Source organism: Zea mays, chromosome 9, assembly GCF_902167145.1.
Source record: "Zea mays cultivar B73 chromosome 9, Zm-B73-REFERENCE-NAM-5.0, whole genome shotgun sequence".
Classification (NCBI taxonomy): Eukaryota; Viridiplantae; Streptophyta; class Magnoliopsida; order Poales; family Poaceae; genus Zea; species Zea mays.
The window spans coordinates 50,878,370-50,904,427 of NC_050104.1; the positions used below are offsets into that span (position 1 = coordinate 50,878,370).

The window sequence follows — 26,058 nt, forward strand, 5'->3', positions numbered from 1 at the left end:
GGGGAAAAAGTGTGGCATTCTTTTGGAGGACCTTACTGCTGCTACCATCCCAATACCCAGAGGTATCTCGGTTGCTTATCAATGGTCATGCATTGCCCATATATATTATCTATGAGGTGTGGAGGAGGTGGATATCCATATGTTGTGCTCTACGAGTTGTAACTACAAGGGAACATTTATTCCAGACAAGTGCAGGATAGGTTGTGGATAGCCAACTTAGAGATGGTAGTGAAATAGAATTTGGCAAAGTTCATGGCAGTAATTGTGTTGGTAATTTTATTATTGCTATATTATCTTGTATTTCATAATATGGTTTGCAATTCCAATTTAAAACTATAGAGATTACTAGATTCTTATTAGCAGTTAATCAATGCTATCAAGGTCTTTTGTCTGATTACTCCAGTACGATACTACTTCTGTGTTTTGATGGAACTTTTGTTGACTGTTTGGCACTTCTTTGTGGACCTATAGCTGACGAGTGACGACCTAATGTTTAGAGAATTGCTTGATTTTGTTTATGTATAAAATATAACTAACAGATTTAGTTGAGTCCAACCTTTTGGCTTCAATGTTAGTTCTTTGTATACGAAATTTGATACTTTCATGGTATTAATCAGCTAGACATAAGTAATTTTGTATTATCCATATATGTTCCACATATTTGGAACTACTTAATGGTCAAATGCATATATCTGATGCAAACAAATGCAGAGTGATAGGGCATACATCTTAGTGGAAATCCTCTACAATTAAGAGGCATACTGACAACGGATAAATTCTGCATTTAGCTGTTCAACTTAGAATTTTTTACTATCCAACTTTGACACATTTACAGACTGCTTGATATCTGTTGTATATGAATGCTTGATATCTGTTCCCTTGGTTGTTTCTTTGAGCACGATGATTGACACATGTGTGCTATTGTCAAGGGCATCGGCCCCTAGGGTAGCTGGCCCACGACTATGGAGATTGTAGTCTCGGTCCGTCTTCTCCGGCAAGGTGAGCTCCCTGCCGTAGGCTTGCTAGAATTGGAGAGAGGAGATTGGATAGATAACAAATTGCTTGATTTATTCTCTGCTTCCATGCGGCTTATAAATAGCCCTAGGGCTAACCAACTTCTCCTACAAACTCTCAAGTAATCCTACTTTCTTGGACTTATCTGCTGCTAACCAACTCTCCACAATTCTCTCATCTCAATTTTATTGTCTAGCCTTATCCCAGCCGGCTAATCAGCCCGTTGCTGTTGGCGCCTGGCCTGCCTGCTCGGTCGCCCTGCGCACATCGCGGGCGCGCCTGCGCCTGCTGTCGGTGCGGCCCCACATGACAGCCATACCCATCCATGTTGTCAACAACAGTGTTACTGCCATGATTTGCCCACCGTTCATCCTGTTTTGGTTATATATGTCTCTGGTGGGTAATTTTCTTGTGCCAGGAAAAATAGGAAGAAAGGTGTCACTATGTTCTGTCTTTTTTCTCTCCTTCCACAAGTTTTTGTTTGGTTTACATTTCCATGAGTCTATGTTCAGGTTGCAGGTTCTCCTTTGCATAGGTTTATATTGAGGCTGCAGATAAACTTGTGCTAGGAGAAATAGGAAGAGATAAGCTACGATGATTTGTCTTTTTTTTCTCTCCTTGGTCAAGTTTTTGTTGGGTTTATAGTTGAAATTTTGGATGCTGGTGGACAGCTGTGTATTATAGCCATCTATGTTGTGAACAACATTTTTGGTGCCATGATTTACCCACGGTTTATCTTGTTTTGGTTAATAGGAAGAAAGGTGTCACTATGTTCTGTCTTTTTTCTCTCCTTCCACAAGTTTTTGTTTGGTTTACATTTCCATGAGTCTATGTTCAGGTTGCAGGTTCTCCTTTGCATAGGTTTATATTGAGGCTGCAGATAAACTTGTGCTAGGAGAAATAGGAAGAGATAAGCCACGATGATTTGTCTTTTTTCTCTCCTTGGTCAAGTTTTTGTTGGGTTTATAGTTGAAATTTTGGATGCTGGTGGACAGTTGTGTATTATAGCCATCTATGTTGTGTACAACATTTTTGGTGCCATGATTTACCCATGGTTTATATTGTTTTGGTTAGATATATGCCTTGGTGTTGGGGACTCGTTCTCAAATGCTATGAATTAAGAACAAGGCAACATAAAATGTTAAATGTTAATGTCCTTCGTCCACGAAGCATTATTCCCTTGAGGATAATGAACCTTAGACGATGGTTGGTAGCAATACAATTACGAAGGTTAAGTCTTCGTAATTGAATTTTAATAGATTGTATAAGATAACATAAAATAAAGAGTATCAAAGGTAAATGAATCATAAACGGAACATATTATATTTTTACTTAATATATTGAATTGTTGAATACAATTATACCTCTGCCTTGGCAAAGATTGGTTCCTGAATGATGTGATTGCAAAAACAAGAATCCGTGAACAGTAAGGGAATACTGTTCACTATTTATAGGCACAGGACACAGCCTGTGAGAAATTACAATTATGCCCCTTATAAAGGATTACAACAGCGACCTAAGCACTTATGGACTAGAGGGTCATTCTACTTTTAAGTCGGTTTGTAATACCGAAGCTTCATGAGCAGGAACCTTCGGTCATCTCATACGAACAGCTTCAGCCGAAAGCTGCTTCTTCCTACAAGACCTTCGGCGACGAAGCATAGTCCCAACAGTAGCCACTTTCGCGGTGCTAGATCGTTTTTCGTAACGAGCTTGATCCGTGAAAAAAGTCTCTTAAGCTTCGGGAAGCCGAAGGTCCAAAAAAGACCTTCCCTGAGCTCGTTGTCGAGAAACGATTCAGTTTCCCAGCGCGTAGCGGTCCCACCTTGCAGAGTTACTGTTTGGTCTCTGCGGTCCACCACGCAGCGAGTGCAAGCGGCTGTCCGCCTGGTGTAAAAATCCTGGCGCTTCGCCTTCTTACCTGCAGTACTATATAAACAGACGAGTAGGTGTGAAGTTACCACAGCATTCATTGCTATTTGCACTGTTTTGCTGCCAAAATTTTTAACCATAGCCGAAGCTTGACTCTCGGAATCGAACGAAGCTCCAGCTTGAAGCTTGCTTCGTCAGACGAAAAAACTTCGGAGAAAAAAGTATTTAATTGCCGCAAATTCAGAATTAAATGGCCAGAGTGCGCTCTACCGCTAGGGTTGAGCGTGAGGGAGGCGAAGCTGAAGGTTTGGAGACTGTTCCCATCTCTGAAGCGATGCAATGATCCGGGCTGGTAACTTCGGAAAAAATCCCCAGTGCTGATGTAGAACAAGCAGAACAAGCAACTGCCGAAGCAGAAGAAGAAGATATTGAGGAAACTGACCCCGAAGATGATTATCGTATTGCCATGCCAAGCAAGCCCAGCCACTTGGACTTCGGAAAGTCTACTGTTTCGAAGGCTGATCTCTCCAAGATGGTAAAGTCGGGTTTTTTCAGTGAAAATCAGAAGAAGCTATTACGCTTCGGGGGAGAAGAAACTACCCCAAAGCCGGAGAAGGATGAAATAGTCATTTTCAAGAGCTTTCTAAAGGCTGGATTAAGATTCCCCCTACATGGGATTATTGCAGAGGTACTGAAGAGATTTGGTATCTACTTTCATCAGTTGACTCCTAACGCTATCGTTAGGCTTAGTGTTTATATCTGGGCACTCCGAAGCCAAGCGGTGGAGCCGTTTGCGGACAGCTTTTGTCGAGTTCACGAGCTGCATTATCAGACGAAGGCTAGAAAAGATGGATTATATGACAATTTTGGTTGTTATAATTTTGCTTATCGGAAAACCACAAAGTTTCCTGTAATCAGCTATCGAAGCAAATGGGCAGCAGGCTGGAAGTCGGAGTGGTTCTATGTCAAGGTTGATGACGACAAGGAGAAGCTTGTGCAAAGTCCACTTGAACTAATCTTCGGAGAAACCCGACCTCGTTGCAACATGACACCAGAAGGTCCAACCCAACAAGCGTTGGATGAATTCAGAATTATTGCAGAGCATATCAGTACAAGAGACCTGGTTCAGGAGTTTTTGGCTTTCAAGGTTTTTCCTAGTTTAAAAGAATGGGAAATGCCGAAGCTAAAGGGGGAGAAGAAAAAAGGTGAACTTGTGCGGTTACCTTACTATTTCAAGTTTAAGAAATACTTTAAAACACCTTGCCAAGAGTGGCTGGATACAATTGAAGTAATGTGCAATGAAATACTCGGCAATTATTCCAAAAAAGAAGATCAGTTGATGACCGCGGCCTTCGGCACCCGTCCGAAGCGAAGACTAAATCGAGTGCTGGACGCCTTGGGTTTTGAATACCCTGACTACGAAAATCTGAATAAAGGTGTCGGAGGCCAGAAAAGGAAAAGGATAACCGAAGCCTTAAATGAAGATGAGAAAGAACCATCAAAGAAGAAATTTCCGAAGAAGAGGAAAGCGTCTTCTCCGAAGCAAAAAGTATCCGATGAAGAAGAAACCCCCGCATCACACTCTGCCACTGACGTGGAGGAAATTTTGAAGGTAATGACTGAATCCCTGCCTGCGAAGCTAAGTCCATTGGGGCCTCAACTGACAAAGTTTTTTCAGAAGGAAAAGGAGCCCGAAAAAACGAAGAAAACGACTAAAGCAAAGAGACAGAGAATCATCGGTGTGACAGAGGTCATTGACAAGACACCACCGAGAGCTTCAGCTCAGAAGGTACCAGCGGCTGAGGGAATGACAAATATTGAAATCACACCTTCGGAGGTCGCGGCTGCCGAAGCTACCTCAATTGAAGATTTGAACTTGGAAAGCACAATTGAACACATCGACAAAATGCTGCTAGACATGGCCACAGAAGAAGCTACTACTGCCGCCGAAGAGGCCGTGGCCGCAGCGTCGGGGAAAGAAAATGAAATTGCTGACGAAGCTTCAGAGGACGAAGCCTTCATGTTCCAAAATTTAGTTGGAGAAAAATTGTCAAAAACCGAAATAGAAGAGCTTAAAGAGTATGCCAAATCTTGCGGATATAAGCCAGGAGCACTCCTCTTCGAAGGTATTGATGATGAAAAATTGAACTGTATCCGGAATCAAACTGGAGCTAAGGTTATCGGTACTCTGTCAAAGAGTATCGGTTTTCCGAAGCTAGAAACGGACATTAGTCGCTACCGACGACAACATATCGTTGGTAGTTTATTCTATTCCAATTTCAAGGTGAACTATTTTTCCCCTGACTTTTATTGTTTTGGATAATGAAGACATGTCTAACGAAGGTTGTTTTCGTGCAGAGTATGCTGTTAAGCAAAGCTTTGAAAATGCAGCAAGATCTGGAAGACAAGAAACACGAAGTTATAATTGAAAATTTAGAAGGCAAGATAAAAGAGCAATCAGCTGCTATTGAAAAGAAAAACTTCGAGCTTCAAGCAACTGAAGGCTTATTGGCGGAGGCCGAAGCTAAAATAACAGAACTGAACACGAAGCTTCTCCGCCAATCTGAACAGTTTGAGCAAGAAAAGCAAGAACTTAATGCAAAACTTGAAGCCGAAGTTCAACAAAATTCAGTTTTGAAAAAACTATTGGCGGGCCTACAAGACAAATGTTTGGAATTTAGTAACAAATGTATTCAACAACTGAGAAAAATTTTCCATTCAGTCGGAGCTAGCAGTGAGAAATTCACCCCGTCAGCTGAAGATTTAGCAAAGACCTTCGAACATATTGAGGGTGAAATTGATGAGCTTGACGAAGTTATAGCCGGGCACGGTGACTTCTGCGCCTGGGTAGCTTCTCGGGGCACTGCTGCAGCTTTCCTAAAAGCTGGCTGCGATCATGGAAAGATTGTCAATAGGCCCAATTTCACTTTATCACCATCAATTCTAGATGACATTCCTGATCTCGCCCGAAGCATTTCCAATAGATTTGTAAAGATGATATGGACAAAAGGCGGGCGAGAAAAGGCTGGAGACGAAGCTCGAAGTCATCTTGAACCAGTAAGAAATCATACCTTGTGCTTACCTCTTCCTTCAAGCTCGATTTTTACTTACAACAACTTAATTCATGTAGGATGACGAAGCCGAAGCCGATGGTTAAAAAGAATGACGCCGAAGCTGAAGTCCCTTGAAGATTAAATAGGAGTAGACTGTAGACAGACTCAAGGAACTTTTGAGATAACTTTTGTAAATGTAACTGAACTTGTCTTTAATGAATTCTGTTCATACCTTGTAATATGCTCTTATCCTTCCATTAATGTATGAGAGGTGCTTTGATGTGGACGAAATTATCTTTTTTGAGCCGAAGGCGAAAAAACACCTTCCCTTCTTTTCGTACACAGCGAAGCATAGAACATAACATTTCCCTTTCTTCCGAAGCTCTTCTTTTCGTACACGAAGAAGCTCTTCTCTCTTTTTTTTTCTTTTTGCCGAAGCAACCACTTATGCTATGATGATGATTATCCTACATATGCCTGGATGAATGTTTATGAATGCAAATGCTATGATGTAATGTGATGTGCAAATGAATGTCCAAACACATATCCGAAGCCATAATCACAGCCATTATTTCCTTAGAAACAATCACATATCAGTGCTAACTTTTCGCTGTAAGCTCTGCATTCCCTTAGGAACGACTTTGGAGCTTCTTCGCCTTTTACTTTCGGCGGAATCAGCGTTGACTTTTCGCTGTAAGCTCTGCATTCCCTTAGGAACGACTTTGGAGCTTCTTCGCCTTTTACTTTCGGCGGAATCAGCGTTGACTTTTCGCTGTAAGCTCTGCATTCCCTTAGGAACGACTTTGGAGCTTCTTCGCCTTTTACTTTCGGCGGAATCAGCGTTGACTTTTCGCTGTAAGCTCTGCATTCCCTTAGGAACGACTTTGGAGCTTCTTCGCCTTTTACTTTCCGGCACTCGATGGTGCGTTCTCAGCTTTTACATTTACATTCCTTGGGGGATTTTGCTCTTATAGAACTAAAAAAGGAAATTACATATGATGGCCCCATTAAAAACCTTTCTCCCCCTTCGGAAAGGAAAAGGGTGCCATGAAAGAAAAAATAAAAAATGTAAAAAATTACATCAAGTTATACATAATATCGCCGAAGCTCATCCGCATTCCAAGATCTAGGAATGTCGTTGCCGTCCATATCCTTCAATCTGTATGAACCGGGTCTTGACGAAGATACTACCAAAAAAGGTCCCTCCCATTTCAACTGCAACTTGCCCACTGTATCTGGGTTGGCCACTCTCCGAAGCACCAAATGTCCTAGCTCAATATTCTTTAGCCGAACCTTTCTATCACGCCATTTGATTGTTTCGGCTTGATATTTATTGATATTCTCCACAGCTTGAAGCCTGATCCCTTCTAAAGCATCTTTTTCCACAGAATAAGCATCTTCAGAACCTGATTCTGCCGAAGCTACTACTCTTATTGATCCAGTTTTAGCTTCCTCCGGAGTTATTGCTTCGTCACCGAATAATAACTTGAATGGAGTAAAGCCTGTTGACCTTGATGTTGTTGTGTTGTGGCTCCACACCACTTTGGTTAACTAATCTGGCCACTTTCCCCTGGGTTGATTGAAGATTAACTTCATTATTCCTGTCATTATAATGCCATTGGCTCTTTCAACGAGTCCATTTGACTCCGGATGCCTGACTGATGCAAAATGGATCTTCGTACCAATTTGATCACAGAAATCTCTGAAAGCTTCGGAGTCGAACTGTGTTCCATTATCTACAGTGATGGCCTTTGGTACCCCGAAACGACAAACAATATTCTGCCAGAAAAACTTTTGGATGGTAGCCGAAGTTATTGTGGCTAAAGGCTTTGCCTCAATCCATTTAGAAAAATATTCCACAGCCACTACAACATATCTTAAGTTCCCTTGGGCCGGTGGTAATGGACCTAACAAGTCAAGGCCCCACCTTTGTAATGGCCAGATGGGTTGTATGAGCTGTGTTAAGGACGAATGTTGTTTTTGATCTCTTGCACATTTCTGACAACCTTCGCACTTTTGAACTAATTCCGCTGCATCCGAAGCTGCCTTCGGCCAATAAAACCCTTGGCGAAAAACTTTTCCAAGTAACGGCCTAGATCCAATGTGAGATCCACACAGGCCTGCATGTATTTCTTTCATCAACTCTATGCCTTCGGTTCTAGATAAACACTTGAGTAGCGGAGCACAAACTCCATGCTTGTACAACTCCCCTTCTATCATGACATATGGACGAGCTCTTGCCTCTATCATCCTGTTATAAGTTTCGTCATCTGAAAGGAATTTACCCTGAAGGTAAGAGATGATCTCAGTTCTCCAATCTTCGCTATAAACAGGAGATATATTGAGGACTGCTCTTTCAAGAAGTTCCACTGAAGGTGCTTTTATTGTTTCGAAGAACACATCCGAAGGTAAGGGCAGTCCCTGTGCTGCTGACTTGGCTAGCAAATTAGCATGCTCATTTTGTCCTCGAGGGATATTTTTGACAGAAAATCCTTCGAAGGAAGCTTCGACTCTTCGAACCATGTCTAGATATTTTTCAAGCTTCGGATCTTTAGCCTTGCAACTCTTGTCGATATGGCCCAAAACAACCTGGGAATCAGTTTTAAGAATGGCCCTTCTGATTCCCATTGCTTTTAGCTTCCGAAGACCCAAAAGCAGGACTTCGTACTCAGTAATATTGTTTGTACAACTGAAATCGAGTCTTGCCGCATAACAAGTTTTAACTTTGGATGGCGAGACCAACACAGCAGCTGCTCCTGCCCCAAAGGTTCCCCAAGACCCATCGCAAAACACTGTCCATACTTCGGCATCTTTATTTGTTTCTTCATCCTGAGCCCCTGGCGTCCAATCGGCGATAAAATCTGCCAACGCTTGGGACTGGATCGAAGATCTATGCACATAATCAATGCAAAATTCATTGAGCTCTGCAGCCCATTTTCCAATCCGCCCAGTAGCTTCTCTATTTCTCATAATATCCTTCAACGGCTGCGAAGAAGGAACAATAATATTGTATGCTTGAAAGTAATGCCGAAGCTTCCTGGATGCCATCAAAACAGCATATAACACCTTCTCTAACTCTGTATAGTTTTTCTTTGATATACTAAGAACTTCAGATACAAAATACACTGGGACCTGCTTCCTGACTTGGCCGTCAAGCTTCTCCTGGACAAGTGCTGCACTTACCGCTGAGTGCGAAGCTGCCACATATAATAACAACGGAGCCCCTGGCGTTGGTGGAGTTAAGGTTGTTAAATCTATCAAATATTGCTTCAGGTCCTCGAAGGCTTTTTGTTGGCTTGGTCCCCATTGAAAGACTTCGGCTGATTTCAGTACTTCGAAGAATGGTAAATTTCTTTCTGCTGATCTGGATATAAATCTATTAAGAGATGCCAGCCTCCCTGTCAATCTTTGGGCCCCCTTTTTTGTAGTTGGTGGCTCCATTCGAAGTATAGCTTCAATTTTACTTGGATTAGCTTCAATTCCCTTTGTTGAAACCAAGCATCCAAGAAATTTCCCCTTCTTGACTCCGAAGACACATTTTTCTGGATTCAACTTTAGGCCAGCTTGCCTAAAACTGGCGAAGGTCTCTTGCAAATCAGCAATGTGATTTTCCTGCTTCGTGCTTTTTACAATGATATCATCAACATAAGTTAGCACATTTCTGCCTATCTGAGATTGGAGAACCTTCGCAGTCATTCTGCTGAAACTTCCTCCAGCGTTCTTGAGCCCCTCAGGCATCCGAAGGTAACAATATGTTCCACTAGGGGTTATGAAACTGGTCTTTGGCTCATCCTCCTTCTTCATCCAAATTTGATGATAGCCTGAATAACAATCGAGAAGACTCATAAGCTCTGACGAAGCTGCTGCATCAACTAAGGAGTCTATCCTTGGCAATGGGAATTCGTCCTTCGGACAAGCCTTGTTGAGATCTGTAAAATCGATACACATTCGCCATTTGCCATTGGCCTTTTTTACCATAACAGTGTTAGCTAGCCATTCTGGGTACTTTACTTCTCTGATAACTCCTGCACTGAGGAGTCTTTTGACTTCATTACGAGCACCTTCGGCCTTATCATCAGACATTTTCCGAAGCCTCTGCTTTCTGGGTCTGAAGGATGGGTCAACATTGAGAGAGTGTTCAATAACATCCCTATTAACTCCGCAGAGATCATTGGCTGACCATGCAAAAACATCTTTGTTGTTGAACAAAAACCTTATCAAGGTTTTCTCCTGTTCTTCGGATAATTGAGAGCCCAACAGCACCTTCTGCTCTGCTATGTCCTCACATAAGAGCATGGGCTTCGGCTGATCTGCTGAAGCTGCTTTCTCCCTTCTGAATTTGTACTGTTCACAAGCTTCAGCTCCATCTATGTTATGGATTGCTTTTGAGTCAGTCCAGTTTCCTTCGGCCCTTCTGGCAGCTTCCTGACTTCCATGAATAGCGATGGGTCCTTGATCGGAAGGTATCTTCATGCAAAGGTAAGCAGGATGAAGAATTGCTTCGAAAGCATTAAGGGTGCCACGACCAATAATTGCATTGTAAGGGTACTCCATGTCAATAATGTCAAACACAACTTGCTCAGTTCTAGTGTTGTTGATGAATCCGAAGGTCACTAGCATGGTGATCTTGCCCAGTGCTACAATCTGTCTTCCTCCGAAGCCACAGAGAGGATGTGTAGCATCATGAATCTTATCTTCTGGCTCTTGCATTTGTCTGAAGGCCTTAGCAAATATGATATCAGCTGCACTGCCTGTATCAACCAAGACATTGTGGACCAGAAACCCTTTGATAACGCAAGAAATAACCATAGCATCGTTATGAGGAAAATCCTTGAGCTGAAGGTCCTCCTAGGAGAAGGTGATTGGGATGTGGGACCACCTTGACTTGATAAAGGGTCCTTGCACTCCAACATGTTGTACCCTTCTCTGCGCCTCTTTCTTCTGCTTTTTGTTGGCTGGTTCTCAGCACGAACCACCTGTAATCGGGAGCACCAGCTTCGGGTCCGAAGCAGCTCCAGCTTGATCGTTGAACGAAGCCATCAGCTCAAAAAAAGTGGAAGTGAGTTCACCGGAGGTGGGCGCCAATGTTGGGGACTCGTTCTCAAATGCTATGAATTAAGAACAAGGCAACATAAAATGTTAAATGTTAATGGCCTTCGTCCACAAAGCATTATTCCCTTGAGGATAATGAACCTTGGACGATGGTTGGTAGCAATACAATTACGAAGGTTAAGTCTTCGTAATTGAATTTTAATAGATTGTATAAGATAACATAAAATAAAGAGTATCAAAGGTAAATGAATCATAAACGGAACATATTATATTTTTACTTAATATATTGAATTGTTGAATACAATTATACCTCTGCCTTGGCAAAGATTGGTTCCTGAATGATGTGATTGCAAAAACAAGAATCCGTGAACAGTAAGGGAATACTGTTCACTATTTATAGGCACAGGACACAGCCTGTGAGAAATTACAATTATGCCCCTTATAAAGGATTACAACAGCGACCTAAGCACTTATGGACTAGAGGGTCATTCTACTTTTAAGTCGGTTTGTAATACCGAAGCTTCATGAGTAGGAACCTTCTGTCATCTCATACGAACAGCTTCAGCCGAAAGCTGCTTCTTCCTACAAGACCTTCGGCGACGAAGCATAGTCCCAACACTTGGCTTGTTAATTGTCTTATGCTAGGAGAAACAAGAAGAGAGGAGTCACTGTGTTTTGACTTTTTTTTCTCTACATGCACATGTTTTTGTTCAATGTACAACTGCATGAGTTTATATTCAGGTTTCTGTTTTTGACTTTTATCTCTACATGCACAAGTATTAGTTCCATGCTTTAGCAACTGGGATCACTATATAGTATATATCGTGCTATGGTGCATGCTTTTGAGTATGTGTATTATAACAACTTAAACTCAAAGGATCATATTAAAGTAAGATCTTGTGGTGGCCCGTGTCATATGTCATTTTGGCTCTTAAATGTTTCTGTATTGAAACTGGTGCAATTTCTGTGGGGTTACTGAGCTACTCTAATACATTTCCATAAATGTGTTTGATTTTATCATGTAGTTGAACATGTTTTTTGAACATAAAACTACCAAATTACCCCAATCTGTGCTCAGAAGTATGTCACCCTATTGTATGCACATCGGTTGATCAGTGCATGAAAAAGGTATGATTTGAGTCTCTCATTGTCTCAACATACATAGTTAGATGTTCAGACTATAGAATAAGTGAATACTAATAATGTTCAAGTGGTACACCAATGCTTGATCTATAGTATTACCAAGCGTTCTGCTGGAACCACATTACTGTGAAATTTTGTTTTTCTTATAGGAAGTTCTTTGACATTTTGAATTTGTCATTTAACTATATTCTACTAATTGTACTTATCTGTAATAATTGTATGATATAGCTATAGGGTCAACACCCGTTGTGCGTGCAACATTCTGAAACAAAGTGCGATGTCAAGAACTCAGATGTACTCAAGGGATAGCGCGAGTCTGGCCATGATCCAGAAGTACCTAAAAGCCAGTTTGGAGTTGGCTTAATTGCCTACGATGAAGATTGCAAGCAGAAGCTGAAGGCTCCAGATTCAGAGTTGCATCTCCGGAAAGGCAGGAGAACAAGGTACTGAGTCTTACCATTATTTTAATACAAAAAATTATATGTTGTATTGTTCTTTGCAAATCTTTTGACCATCAAACTATATTGGTGCATTTGTGTTCATTTCCGTTGCGTTCAATTAATCAAATCCCTGTTGTGGAAGTCGTAAATGTGCCCAAACACAGTAAGCAGCGTGACCACATGCAAGAAGTTAAAATGTCAAAATTCTAGCTTTGTAATCTACGCACATGTGGCACTTTCATTGAAAATTGTGCTCCTTATAACATATCTATATTTTGCATGAAGTGAAGACTTACGCTCTGAGAGCGGTACTGACTATTTTGCTATCCATAACTGTTGTTGTTGGCCTGCACCTATTGTGGAAAGGTATATTCTGGCTTTCTGACTGAATGAACGAAACGGAAGAGCGGATGGCGAGACAAAGGCATCGAAGGGTGCAATGTTGTAAAAAAGAGAGATAAAAGAGTTACTTTGAGCCTAATAATCAATATTGACATGTGGATTAACTAATAGACGTTAGGGATTTAGTTCTGCAGGATCATAAACATGTCATTTTCTTTCTCGCTATAAATTAGCATTTGTATACATAATGTACTGTTGTATTTTCATTTTGCTACTCCGATAATTGTATACGTTTCTTGTGCAGAGCTGCAAAAGCTTGATATCCAGCCAGACCTGGCAGTTGGAGAGTGCTCGTGCTTTTAACTTCTTCCCTAACACAGATAGGTCATTGTTCCCGCTTCTTGACTAAAATGTATCAAGTCATATTTGACTTGAAAGTATCATGACATATTTTACTGTGACAATTATCATTATACATTTCTCCAAGTTATGTTGCAAGAATAAAAGTTGGCTTCGGCTTTAAAATTACTATGCTTGTCTTAGTTGCCCGCTGTTTTGTGTCATTACATACTTGAATTTCCAATGGTAAATTTGAGCATTCCTTTGCATCGTACTCTGAATTTTTTAAAAGAGCTTTGACATACCAAACCAATCTATTTTATGGCGCGTACTGTTGTCTACTTTGAATCGTACTAAATGAAATTTGTTAATACATTCGACTAATGGAGGTAGGGCGCCGCGAAGCGCGCCTCCTTTTTCTAGTTAAGATCACAGCTACAACTGTTGCATTTCACAACATAATTAGAGGGCAAATGGAGACAAAAGATGGCTTGACAACCAACCATATTACATCTCTCCAAGTCAATATGTTGATGTTCCAGAGGGAGATATCAACTATCTCAATGACACGAAATCAAGTGATGGAAGCGCTCTAAGAGATCAGATCGCACTTCATATGTGGGCTGTTTACAATAGCTAGATGTTATAATAGGCTGCCTATAATAGCTAGATGTGGATTGTCTACTATTATTACTTACGGAGTCTTTATGGTTTGTAGTTTGTCATGTAGGTAGTTGCCAAGTTATGAACTTAAAGTTGCTTAGTTATGTATTATTATTTCCACATTTTTAGTTTTGAATAAAGGATGATTTGGAACAATGTATACGATAAAGGCTTAGTCGATGTGATGCATGATCACAAAGATAATCCAAAATTCAAAGGTCAAAATAGTTGGAATCGTGATGGATGGAATAGTATCACTACCAAGTTCAATGAAAAGTTCCCTCTAGCTCATTTCTCTAAACAACAACCGCAAGAGAAGGAGAGAGAGCTTAAAGGATACTACAAGGCAATAAGGGATTCAAGAAAAGAAAGCGGGGTTGGTTTGAATGACATCATATGCATGGTACTCGCTGAACCATAAGTTTGGCCAAGGCTGATTCGCGTAAGCAGACTTTCTTTGTACAATTCTATCTTTGTGCATTCAACATGTTCACTTTTGCTACTAATAATATATTTCATGTTGCATTAATAGGCTCACCCAAAGGTATCTAAGTTTTGCAACAGGCCATTCCCTCTTTTTTACAGTTTAGAAGGGCTATATGAAGGTGCGTGTGTGTATACTTCTGCATTTTGTTTATTTTTGTGATGAGCTAGCTATTTATATTTTGTCCTGCTGTTCAACAACATATCAAACCAATAGCACTGTGATGAGCTAGTTGTTTGTTTTTGTCCTGCTGTTCAACAACATACCAAACTAATAGCATTTGTTCTTAATTTCTTGACCAGTAGTCCTCACAATACAGTATACTCTGCTACATTTTGTACAGGTAGTGTGGCTATCGGAGAGTTAAATTTCACATCAACCGATGTTGATCTTCCTCCACCTTCAGCTCCATCAAGGAGTGCGTCTGGACAAAGTCTCAATCCCTTGAGTACTAATTCACTTGATTTGGATGGACAAGAAACCACAAGTGTGTTCGATCTATCTACTAATGCTCAATTTGTCCCAGTCAATACTAATGAACCCACTGAAGCTCAATTTGTCCCATCTAATCAAGAATGAAGCTAGAGAGAAGGTGGCAGTGGGAGAAAGCGTAAGAAAAGCCATGTTGGATTAGCTCTTGAAATTTATGTGGAGTTTAAAAAGATCTAAAATACATAAACACTTGCAACTCTTAAAGAACATAAGAGGCAAGAGGATCAATTTTCTATTAGCAAGTGTCATAAACACTTAAAGGAATGGATGGATTAACAGCCGTGGACAAATCAATGCTTTGGAGCTTTTCGTATCTGCGACAAACAGAGAGATTTTCTTAACAACAATAGAGCATGATGTTAGAGAAATTTGGCTCAAGCACAAAATTAGGTATGCCATAACTTGAATCTACTAAGCATGCAATATTGTAGACTACAAGCATATAATGTCATTTTTATAAATGTAGGTTGCTTCGTGGCAGTTGTAGGAAATGGGTGACACCTAAGAGGGGGGTGAATTAGGACTTCGAAAACTTTCACTAAACTAGGCAACAAATAAAACCCTAGAACAAAACCTATGCAAATAATTCAACTAGAATGTGCAAACTAGGTTTTGTCTAAGTGTTGCTATCTCTACCGCAATGGCTAAGTTTCAATCTACACTATATAAGTATGAATACAAGATTTAAACTTAAATGCTTAATATAAATGCAGAAACTTAAAGAGCCAGGTAGAGATGCAAACTCGCGTGGATGATGTCGGTATTTTTACCGAGGTATCCGAAACCACGCAAGGTCCCGACTAATCATCGTTGGTGCCCCTACGCAAAGGAAAGCCCACGCGAGGGTCAAGATCCTCGGTCGAGTAACTCCGTAGAGAGCCGTGGGCCTTCTCCACACGCAAGTGGTGCTCCGCTTCTGGCTCCTCTCGGACGCTCCCCATCGTCTTCACTATTGAGCTTCCGACCGAAACGCCGCGGGCCTTGTTCCCTCCGGTACACGGTGGCGGCCGTGACACAAACACGGTTGTCATGGTCTCGCAAGACTCTCGCCCCACTCGGTACAAATACAACGGCTCGCGCAAGAGCCGAGAGGTTGTGTGGTTTGTCTAAACTCACTCAACTAACTAGGATTCAACTGGAGCAAGCGCTAGAGCGGTCTAACTAACCTAAGCACTTCGCAAAACACCTACGCTAATCACCGAGTGATTCTATTAAGCACTTGGGTGTAAGAGCACTTGGGAATGTCTACTATATGCCTTGGTATGTCTCTTGGGCTCCCACACATGGAAATGGCCGGTTGGGGGTGTATTTATAGCCCCCAACACAAAACTAGATGTTGGAGGAAAGTTGTTGCTTTCTGTGGTGCACCGGACTGTCCGGTGGGGTCACCGGACAGGGGCACCGTTGGATATGTCAGCGCAGGTAACCGTTGGCACGCAGGCTTTTTGCATCGGACAGTCCGGACTTCACACCAGACAGTCCGGTGGTCTTCCCTCCACGGTGCCACCTGGAACTAGCCGTTAGGGCTACTGTTCCTGGTGCACCGGACAGTCCGGTGTGCCACCGGACAGTCTGTTGCTCCTGTCCGGACAGTCCGACTGTGGCAACACTTCTTCTCTTCTTGGACTTTTCTTGATCTTCTTAATGTCTTCCTTTGAGGTGTTGCTTTCCTCAATGCCTTGGTCCAAGTAACTTTAGCATCCTGTGAACTACAAACACAAACACTAGCAAACACATTAGTCCACAGGTTATGTTGGTCATCAAACACCAAAATCTATTAAGCCAAATGGCCTGGGGTCCATTTTCCTTACAATCTCCCCCTTTTTGGTGATTGATAACTACACAACCAAAGCAAGCAAATATTATAAAATTTGATTGAAGAATATGCAATCTACTTGGTAGGATGCATGATTGTCCCCACAAAGTGATATTATGGACTTAATATTCCCCCTAACTCCATAATTCACTTACTTCCTCTTTTAGACCAAAGAACCAAAACCACTTGAAGAATTAAAATTTTAAATTGATGGTGTTTGGTGTTTCATACTAATTTCATTGCTTTGGTCCCTAAACTTCTCCCCCTTTAGCATCAACCACCGAAAAGGAAGACATTAAAACATGTAGGAAGCAAATAAGACTTGCCCTCATAAAGGATTTGTCAATTAATACCGGTTGAAGCACCAAATTGTTACTCCTCCTAAATGAGTGTTTTCCTTTAGAAAGAATTTTCTCCCCCTTTAGAGACGAAGAATAAACTCCCCTGATAGAGATCTTCTACTTAGGAAAAAGCATGTGAGAAATAGAGGTGCAAGACATGATTTGAATAGACTAACTTCCTTATGCATAGGTAACAAAATATGAGTCAACAATATGTGCATTTATAGCAACATGGGAAGTATAAGTTATGAAATATAGTCTAATCAAATATTGGAGAAGACATGTAAATGATATTAAATGTAGTCTCAAAGATACCAAATGAAAGTCAATGGCGAACCAATGGTAGGCTTGTGAGATAGTATGAAAGTTCTTGGAGATTTTGCAGTGGAAGCTTGTTGTCTTTCTCCGGGGACTTCATTTTCCTTACAATGAGACTACTACATGAAATAGACTTGAAAACAGTATTAATCTCAAAGTCTTAGATTATAGAGTAACCTCCCCCTGAAAGTGTGCATACAAGTTTTAATACTTGTAGGAGACATGCACTTTGATTTGATATCAAGAGGGGCAGATTATCCATAATCCGAGCTTTGACACATACAAGTTAAATGATACCAATTGAAGGATATAAGATTTTGAAGCATTAGTGTCATTTACTTAGGGATGTTGAATAAGCTATGTGCCATGCTTAATTAAACAATTTTAAATCATGTAGGTTTGCTCAAGAATATGAAATGAGAACGAGCAATCCTACCATATGATTTACCTAGTATGCATGCATTGTTAATCTAAAGTGAGTACGAAATGAAATACTAGGCATGGAAGGTAAAACTAGATACAAGAAAATAGATACGCATATCTAAAAATAAGGAATACAATAAATCTAGTTACCTTAGTCATGGGTGGGGAAATTTGGGTCCAAAAAAATATTCATTAATTTACTTGGCAATAAACTTGATCCAATATGATGTATCCCATGATATACATCCCTAATTTGCCAAGTCTCCAAATTTCTCGTTGTCCTTCGGACTACTCACTTCCCTTTTAGGATCCAAACCTTTTTGGTGCTTTTCATGCTTGAAATTATTTTCTTTGGCACCCAGATGCGTTTGGCCCCCTTTCCTTTGTTGGCTTGATTGTTGGCCTTGATTTCTATCACCTTTCCATTCTTTTTCTTCTTGATCAAATATGGTGTAGCAGCCTTTTTGTCCATCTTTTTTATATAGGTGTTGGAGATTTTGCTTGATGGATTTTGCTTGAGCTTTTGCTTTTTCTCATCCCCGGTCATCGCCTTGCATTGGAAAGACTTATGGCCTTCCTTGTGGCATAACCTACTAATCATAGTTTCGCCCTCTATAGGCTTGTTCACTCCCGCAGTGGTGTTATCCTGTGGAGGTTGGATTTGTTTGGCTTTGCCTTTCTTGTTGTACAAAGCGTTGCCAAGGCGAGCCACTTCGTGCCTTAATTGTTCATTTTCCTTTGCAACCTCATTCAAACATGTTTCTACAACAATACTCTTAACAAGAACTTGGTTGCTAGGGTTAGAATTATCAATTAAATCAAAGCAAGAAGTAGAAGCATCCTTTTTAATAATTTCAGGAATTTCAACTAAAGATGCTCCTGGGGTGCTACCAATGTTTTCTAGCTTAGTAGTTAGCTCATTGTTGTGTATGCTAAGAATTTCCATTTTCTCTAGCAGATTTTCAATAGATTCTTGAGAGGTAGCTAAGTTAGCCTTAAGTTTTTCATTCTTTTTAATAAGGTTATCATCAGTAGTTGTGGATGTAGCACTAGACTCTAATTGCTCAATTTTAGTTGATAGCTCACAATTCAAATTTGCAAAAGCTTCAAATTTTTCTAGCAAACCTTTATAGTCATTTTGAGAGCTAATCAACTTATTTTTCAAAGTTTTAAGTTGAGCCTTTTGTTTAGTGCATACATCTTGAAAAAAATTTAACGACTTTCATCACTACTGCTCTCATTACTAGAGGATGGAATACTCATTTTACCTCTTGCCATAAGGCACTTGCGTGATGACCGTGATGAGCGTGATGAGGATCGGTGGCTGCGCGTCCTTGGAGGTTCATCTTCGCTTGAAGAATCGTCCCAAGTTTTGACACTTGTTAGCGCCTTGCCTTTGCTCCTCTCCTTTTTGGGTTCGACCATAGTTGGACAGTTGTCCCTGAAGTGGCCCTTCTCCCCGCATGCGAAGCATCCTCTCTTTCTTTGCTTTTTCCTGTCAATGTTAAAGAGAAGATCCTCTACCTGCAGGGGCACACCCATTAGATTAGTCTTGCGGATCATCCTAATTACCTTTCTGATGCGTCGAATTGTTTCTTTGTCCTCGGAGGATGATGTTGATGGTTGATTATCTTCTTCGTCATCATTTTCTTCTTCTTCCTCTTCTTTACTTGAGGAACTTGGAGTGGGAGCCTTCTTTTTACCCTTCCTTTCATCACATGCAAAAGCATATGGCCTTAAGGAAGTTGGCTCCTCTCCCCGACACATTTTTCGCGACATCTTAAAGGCCGCGATTTTCCCAATCACAGTAGTCGGGGGTCATTGTACTCAAGTCCTCCATGTTGTGAAGAATAGTGATGATGCTCACGTATCTTTGTTGTGGTAGCAGGGAGATAATCTTCCTTACAATGTCCGCGTCACCTAACTTATTAATGCCAATAGAATTAAGCTCATTGATGATTAGATTTAAACGAGAATACATATCTCTAACAAGCTCATTTTCTTTCATAGCAAAAGAATTATACTCGTTTAAGACTAGGCAATGTTTTTTGCTCATGGACATTTGATTTGCCATCATGGAGCTCATGCAATTTTAGTCAAATCTCATTAGCAGTTTTCAATGTAAATACCTGATTAAAAATATCCATGCTAAGAGATTCATACAAGCAATTTTTGGCTCTAGCATTTAAATGAATTTCTTTTTCCTCACTTGTGGTGGGTTTCTCGGGATTCTTGGGAGGTTTCATCTCGTCACGAGTGACTCTCCAAACACCTAGATCAACGGCCTCTAGGTAACACGCCATTCTAGCACTATAATATGAAAAGTTAGTGCCGTCGAAGTGTGGTGGCCTATGGGTATCCATTCCTTCCTCTAAAAAGCACTGCTCTTTTAGCGGTGACGCTAAAGCGTTTCAAAAGAGCCAAACCCGCCTCTGATACCAGTTGTAGGAAACGGGTGACGCCTAAGAGGGGGTGAATTAGGACTTCTAAAACTTTCACTAAACTAGGTCACAAATAAAACCCTAGAACAAAACCTATGCAAATAATTCAACTAGAATGTGCAAACTAGGTTTTGTCTAAGTGTTGCTATCTCTACCACAATGGCTAAGTTTCAATCTACACTATATAAGTATGAATACAAGATTGAAACTTAAATGCTTAATATAAATGCAGAAACTTAAAAAGCTAGGTAGAGATGTAAACTCTCATGGATGACGCTGGTATTTTTACCGAGGTATCCGGAACCACGCAAGGTCCCGACTAATCCTCGTTGGTGCCCCTACGCAAAGGGAAGCCCACGCGAGGGCCAAGCACCTCGGTTGAGTAACTCCGTAGTGAGCCGCGGGCCTTCTCCACACGCAAGTGGTGTGTAATACTCAAAAATGTAAAATTGAAAACATAGTTGATTTACACACATGTTTTTGTGAATCAACACTTCAAAAGTCATTAATTAGCTAATGACACTTAAATTAAAATGTGCATCATGATGAGTTTTATTGGATTGTGCATTTGTGAATAATAAAATAAATGTGTCATTAAAAATATATTAATATGTTAATGGACACATGAGATATAATCTCTAAATTGAAAACAAAATGGCATAGAAAAAAAGAAAGAGAAGAAACATCATAAAATATAAAACAAAATTGATAAAAATATAAACCCAACCATAAATGGTATGATTAAAGTCTACCTTTAATTTGAGTAGTCAATTCACATTCATATTTGAAGTTCAAAATTGGGACTTAAATTTGAAAGGAAAAGTAGAAATCAGAAAATGAGAATAAAAAGAAAAGAAAAGAAAAATAGGCAAAACTGTACATGGGCTAATTTCGCTCCTTTCGGCCCACCTTTACTTTCCCAGCGCCAGCCCAATCAGCGCTCGGCGCCCCTCCCGTGCTTAAGCCACCGACTAGTGGGAACCTTGCTGTCAGCCAGTTCGATCTCTCGTGTCCACGCCGCGCGCGAGTTACTCTGTGTGTGGGACCCACACCTCCATTATTCCTCTTCCACCCGCTATCCTCGGACGCGCGCACTGACCGCCGAACGCCACACGCTCAATAGCTTTCCGTTGGAGAAGATCACACCGGGTTCACCTGGGAATCCTACCAACCTGTGGTCTTTGAGCTCCCATAAATTCCTGGCCGCCACCATGCCTCGACCACCTAACCCATGGCTGGGTGTGCGCCGTTCATCCACGGTGGGTGCTCCCGGCCTGGGCATCTCGGTCGGCCCTCCCGGTTGCCGTGGCAAGCTCCCTCCGGCGGCCGAGTCAATCCACCGCGTCCGCCGGGAGATAGCAGTGGTGCCATGTGCTAGTGCTGACACCCCGGAATTGGCTCTGGTGCTTTGTGGATGTGTGTGGGTGCTTCTGGTGGGGTTGATTGCACATTTGGCCGGCTGGAGCTCAAGGAATCTCCCACCGGAACTGCAGCACCACCGCGATTCCGCCTAACCGCGCGGACCGGGGCTCCCACGCCATCATCTCTGGTGAGAAACCCTTCGACCGCCTAGCCTTGTTCTTATCTTCGCGTAGCGCGTTCTGGGGGGAGGGGATTACCGTCTGGGGCGCTGGATTGTCTCAGCGCCGACGATGGAGCCGCCGTGCTGTGTCCCAGTTTGTCGTGGTTGTGCGATAGGTTGAAGAACGGATGTGGGCCATTGATATTAGGAGGAGCGGCCATGATTAGACGTTGGGGCCAGATCCTATCTCTACCGTTGGATCTGCTACCGACGTGTATGATTAGATGGTAGGGTAACCATTCGATGCGTTTAGCGCGGGACGCTGATCAACGGATCGACGGTCCAATACACTCGGTGTTGTTCGGCCCTAGATCCTATAGCTAACGACCACCGTTGGAGTCCGGTTTGCTTTTAATCCTCGTCGTACATCGCGGATCTGACGGCTCTGGGTCCCGATACTCCTTCGGCCGTGCTATTTCACATAAGAACCCCTTAGGATTTTAGGAATAAACCCGCGGTCCAGTTCTGGATTCGCTGAGTCTCGGGAATCTTTATAGTTTAGCCCCTGTACTCCTGTGTATTTATGTGCGCAGTCCAGAATCTAGAAAAATTCAGAAATTTAATTAGAAAATGATTTCTAGTGTTAAAATAATTTCAGAAACTTATTTAATTCATGGAAAATCCATTCTAGCTCCAAATCAAATAATTCCAGTTCCTATAATTTTATATTATTATTGTTTATAAAATAGTGCCACTGTTTTGCCATGAAACCTATATTAAATTGGATCACCTAATTAATCTTGTACAAAACACATGGAATCTTCAGAAAATCATAACTCCTTCGTTTTAATTCCGAATTTACTCGTTCCAGTTGCGTTAGTCTCGTATAAATATTTACTATGCAATAATAACATTTATTGTACCATGTTTTATTATTTTATAACTGGACTTTTATTTAATTTATGTTGGTTAGTCTGGTTAAACTGCTTATCATTATAATATACTAGAATATGATCTATGGTCAATTTATAACTTAGATTAAAGTTGAGATAATTACTTATAGAATAACCTCTCATATGATTTATACTAACCAATTTATAATATAGTTTAATATTTTAATCACATAAATCCTCTATAAGATCATAACTCTTTAACCGTAACTCCGATCTTAGTGGTTCTCGTACCCGCGATCTCGTAGCAACGCGTAAATTATTATTACTCAGTTTGTACTTATGTATGGTGTGATGTTAATTTTGTCTATACTATGTTTGTTTGTATTGCTACGACTAGCAGTGAGGTCACGAGGATCTGAAAAATCATCCTGGTACCTGGAATCTCAAGTGCCAGGCAAGTTGTGCCCTTGATCCACTTTTGTTATCCAATAATATTCTTTATTATCACTATTCAATGCGTAGGTTTAATTTTGATGGGACCCAATAGGTCACCCTAGTTTGTTTACCCATTTTACCTTGTTTACCCCTGAATCATATGGGTAGTTATGCTATTGCTTTACATGGTTTTGGGATAATATTTTGTTATATCCATGTTCCATTTATTTTGTTATTGTATTTATGTTTATGTCAAGATCATTAATGTTAATTGGAACATGGAGCTTAACTTGAGAAACACATGCCACCACAAGGGTTTAATGGGACGTTCTTGGCCAACTAACTAGGAAAGCTAGTGGAAGACTACCTTACCCGAAAGGGGCAAGGGCAGTAGGGGATTGCATGCAAGGAGGTTCTCCGGTTGATTTTGCTGCGATGGCGGTCAGACGGGGGATTCTTGCAAGTGCTCTTCCCATAAACTATAATGGGTTTTCGGAAGCTAGTGGAACTTTGTAAAAGCCTCGTAGTGGATCCCTAGCCATTCACCTCGGTAGTGTCTAAGGGTCTAGCTAACCCTGGCGACATGGGATACATGACTTGTGGGTACATGGTACAACCTCTGCAGAGTGTAAAACTGGTATACTAGCCGAGCTCACGGTCACGAGTAGCTCAGGACTCTCCGTTGATTAATTTATGGAACTTAAATTCAATTTTGTCATTTGCATATGCATGGGATTATTATTAATTTTGTTCTATTACTTTATTTAACGTTTGGTATTTACTTACAATTAGTAACGAGTAATAAAATTTTGGCCAACTACTTAAAAGCAATGCTCAGCTTTAACCCCTATTGTTGATCAGCCTTACACATCACATGAACTCCCACCTTTTGTGAGTTCATGCACATTATTCCCCACAACTTGTTGAGCGATGAACATGTGTGAGCTCACCCTTGCTGTCTCACACCCCCCACAGGTCAAGAACAGGTACCCTTGGATGGCGCATGGTGGATGTTGCGCTGTGTTCGTGAGAGGACTAGGTCGTCGTCTCCCAGTTGACTTTATGGCGTCAAGGATGGATTTTAGATCCTGTTATATTTATCTTTTATTTTTGTAAGACTTCCGCTATGTAATAAGTACTATGATTTTATTGTGACATTTATCTCTATACACTCTGTTATTATATCTGTTGTCTTCTTTGGCGCATGTATGAGATGCACCCGACTTTGTCCCTTAAAGCCCGGGTGTGACATGGTGCTCCGCTTCCGGCTCCTCTCAGACGCTCCCTGTCATCTCCACTATCGAGCTTCCGGCCGAAACGCCTCGGGCCTCGTTCCCTCCGGTACACGGTGACGGACGTGACATAAACACGGTTGTCATGGTCTCGCAATACTCTCGCCCCACTCGGTACAAATACAACGACTCACGCAAGAGCCGAGGTGTTGTGTGGTTTGTCTAAACTCACTCAACTAACTAGGATTCACCTAGAGCAAGCGCTAGAGCGGTCTAACTAACCTAAGCACTTTGCAAAGCACCTACGCTAATCACCGAGTGATTCTATTAAGCACTTGGGTGTAAGAGCACTTGGGAATGTCTACTATATGCCTTGGTATGTCTCTTGGGCTCCTACACTTGGAAATGGCCGGTTGGGGGTGTATTTATAGCCCCAACACAAAACTAGCTGTTGGAGGAAAGCTGCTGCTTTCTGTGGTGCACCGAACTGTTCGGTGCGCCTAGACATTGGATATGTTAGCGCAGGTGACCGTTGGCGCGCAGGCTTTTTGCACCAGATTGTCCGGACTTCACACCGGACAGTCCGGTGGTCTTCCCTCTACGGTGCCACCTGGAACTAGCCGTTAGGGCTACTATTCCTGGTGCATCGGATAGTCTGGTGTGCCACCGGACAGTCCGGTGCTCCTGTCCGGACAGTTTGACTGTGGCAACACTTCTTCTCTTCTTGGACTTTTCTTGATCTTCTTAATGTCTTCTTTTGAGGTGTTGCTTTCCTCAATGCCTTGGTCCAAGTAACTTTAGCATCCTGTGAACTACAAACACAAACACTAGCAAACACATTAGTCCACAGGTTATGTTGATCATCAAACACCAAAATCTATTAAGCTAAATGGCCCTGGGTCCATTTTCCTTACAGCAGTGATGCATGGCCTGAACAAATGATATGAGCAAATTTGGTATGTTCTTTCAAGCATCTTTATTTCAAATTTTACTTTTAATTACAATCTTCTCACCTAGAGCTAGTTGGCAGTGGCTATATTTTGGAGATAATGTAGTCAAAGTATGTTAAGCTATGTGCCATAAGCTTAACATCCACTTGTAGGTTCCAATGATTGGCATTTTTGGATCATGTCCCAAGTTAGATAGTAGAAGAGAAATAATGGATACCTTTGGTTGGTGCTGAAACCAAAGGAGAATGAGGGACTTATAGGTTGTAGCGGTTGGTATGGTTCTTGCAGTACATTAGGTGCTGAAAATATGTGATTCTAAAGCTAGAGGAGATGTAGGACATATAGGATGTAGCAGCTGTCACACCCGAATTTAAGGGGTAAAGCCGGTGCGTCTCATATGTGCGCCAAAGAAGAACAACACATATAATGACCAAGTGTATAGAGATAAATGTCACAAATATTATTACACCGCAAAAGTGTCTTACAAAATAAATTATAACAATAAAGTGAACTAATAATTATTCATTGGCGCCATAAAGTTGACTGGGAGACGCCACCTAGACAAGCCCGAACTCCTCATAGTAGACCTCCTCCTGGGCTACCTGCTCTTCATATGTAGGGGGGTTTATATATCGCAAGGGTGAGCTCACAAAAGATCATAGCTCAACAAGTTGTGGGGAATAATGTGCATGAACTCACCAAAGGTGAGAGCTCATGTGAAGTGTAAGGCTTATCAACAAATAATGGTTAAAGTTGAGCATTGCTTTTAATAAGTTGGTCAAATTTTATTAAC

The 26,058-nt window shown here is 41.3% G+C and overlaps 1 pseudogene; it reads left to right on the top strand.

The window, feature by feature from the left end:
* Positions 1-14,060: 14,060 nt before the first annotated feature.
* Positions 14,061-25,262, top strand: LOC109942434 (uncharacterized; annotated as a pseudogene).
* The last annotated feature ends 796 nt before the right edge of the window (positions 25,263-26,058 follow it).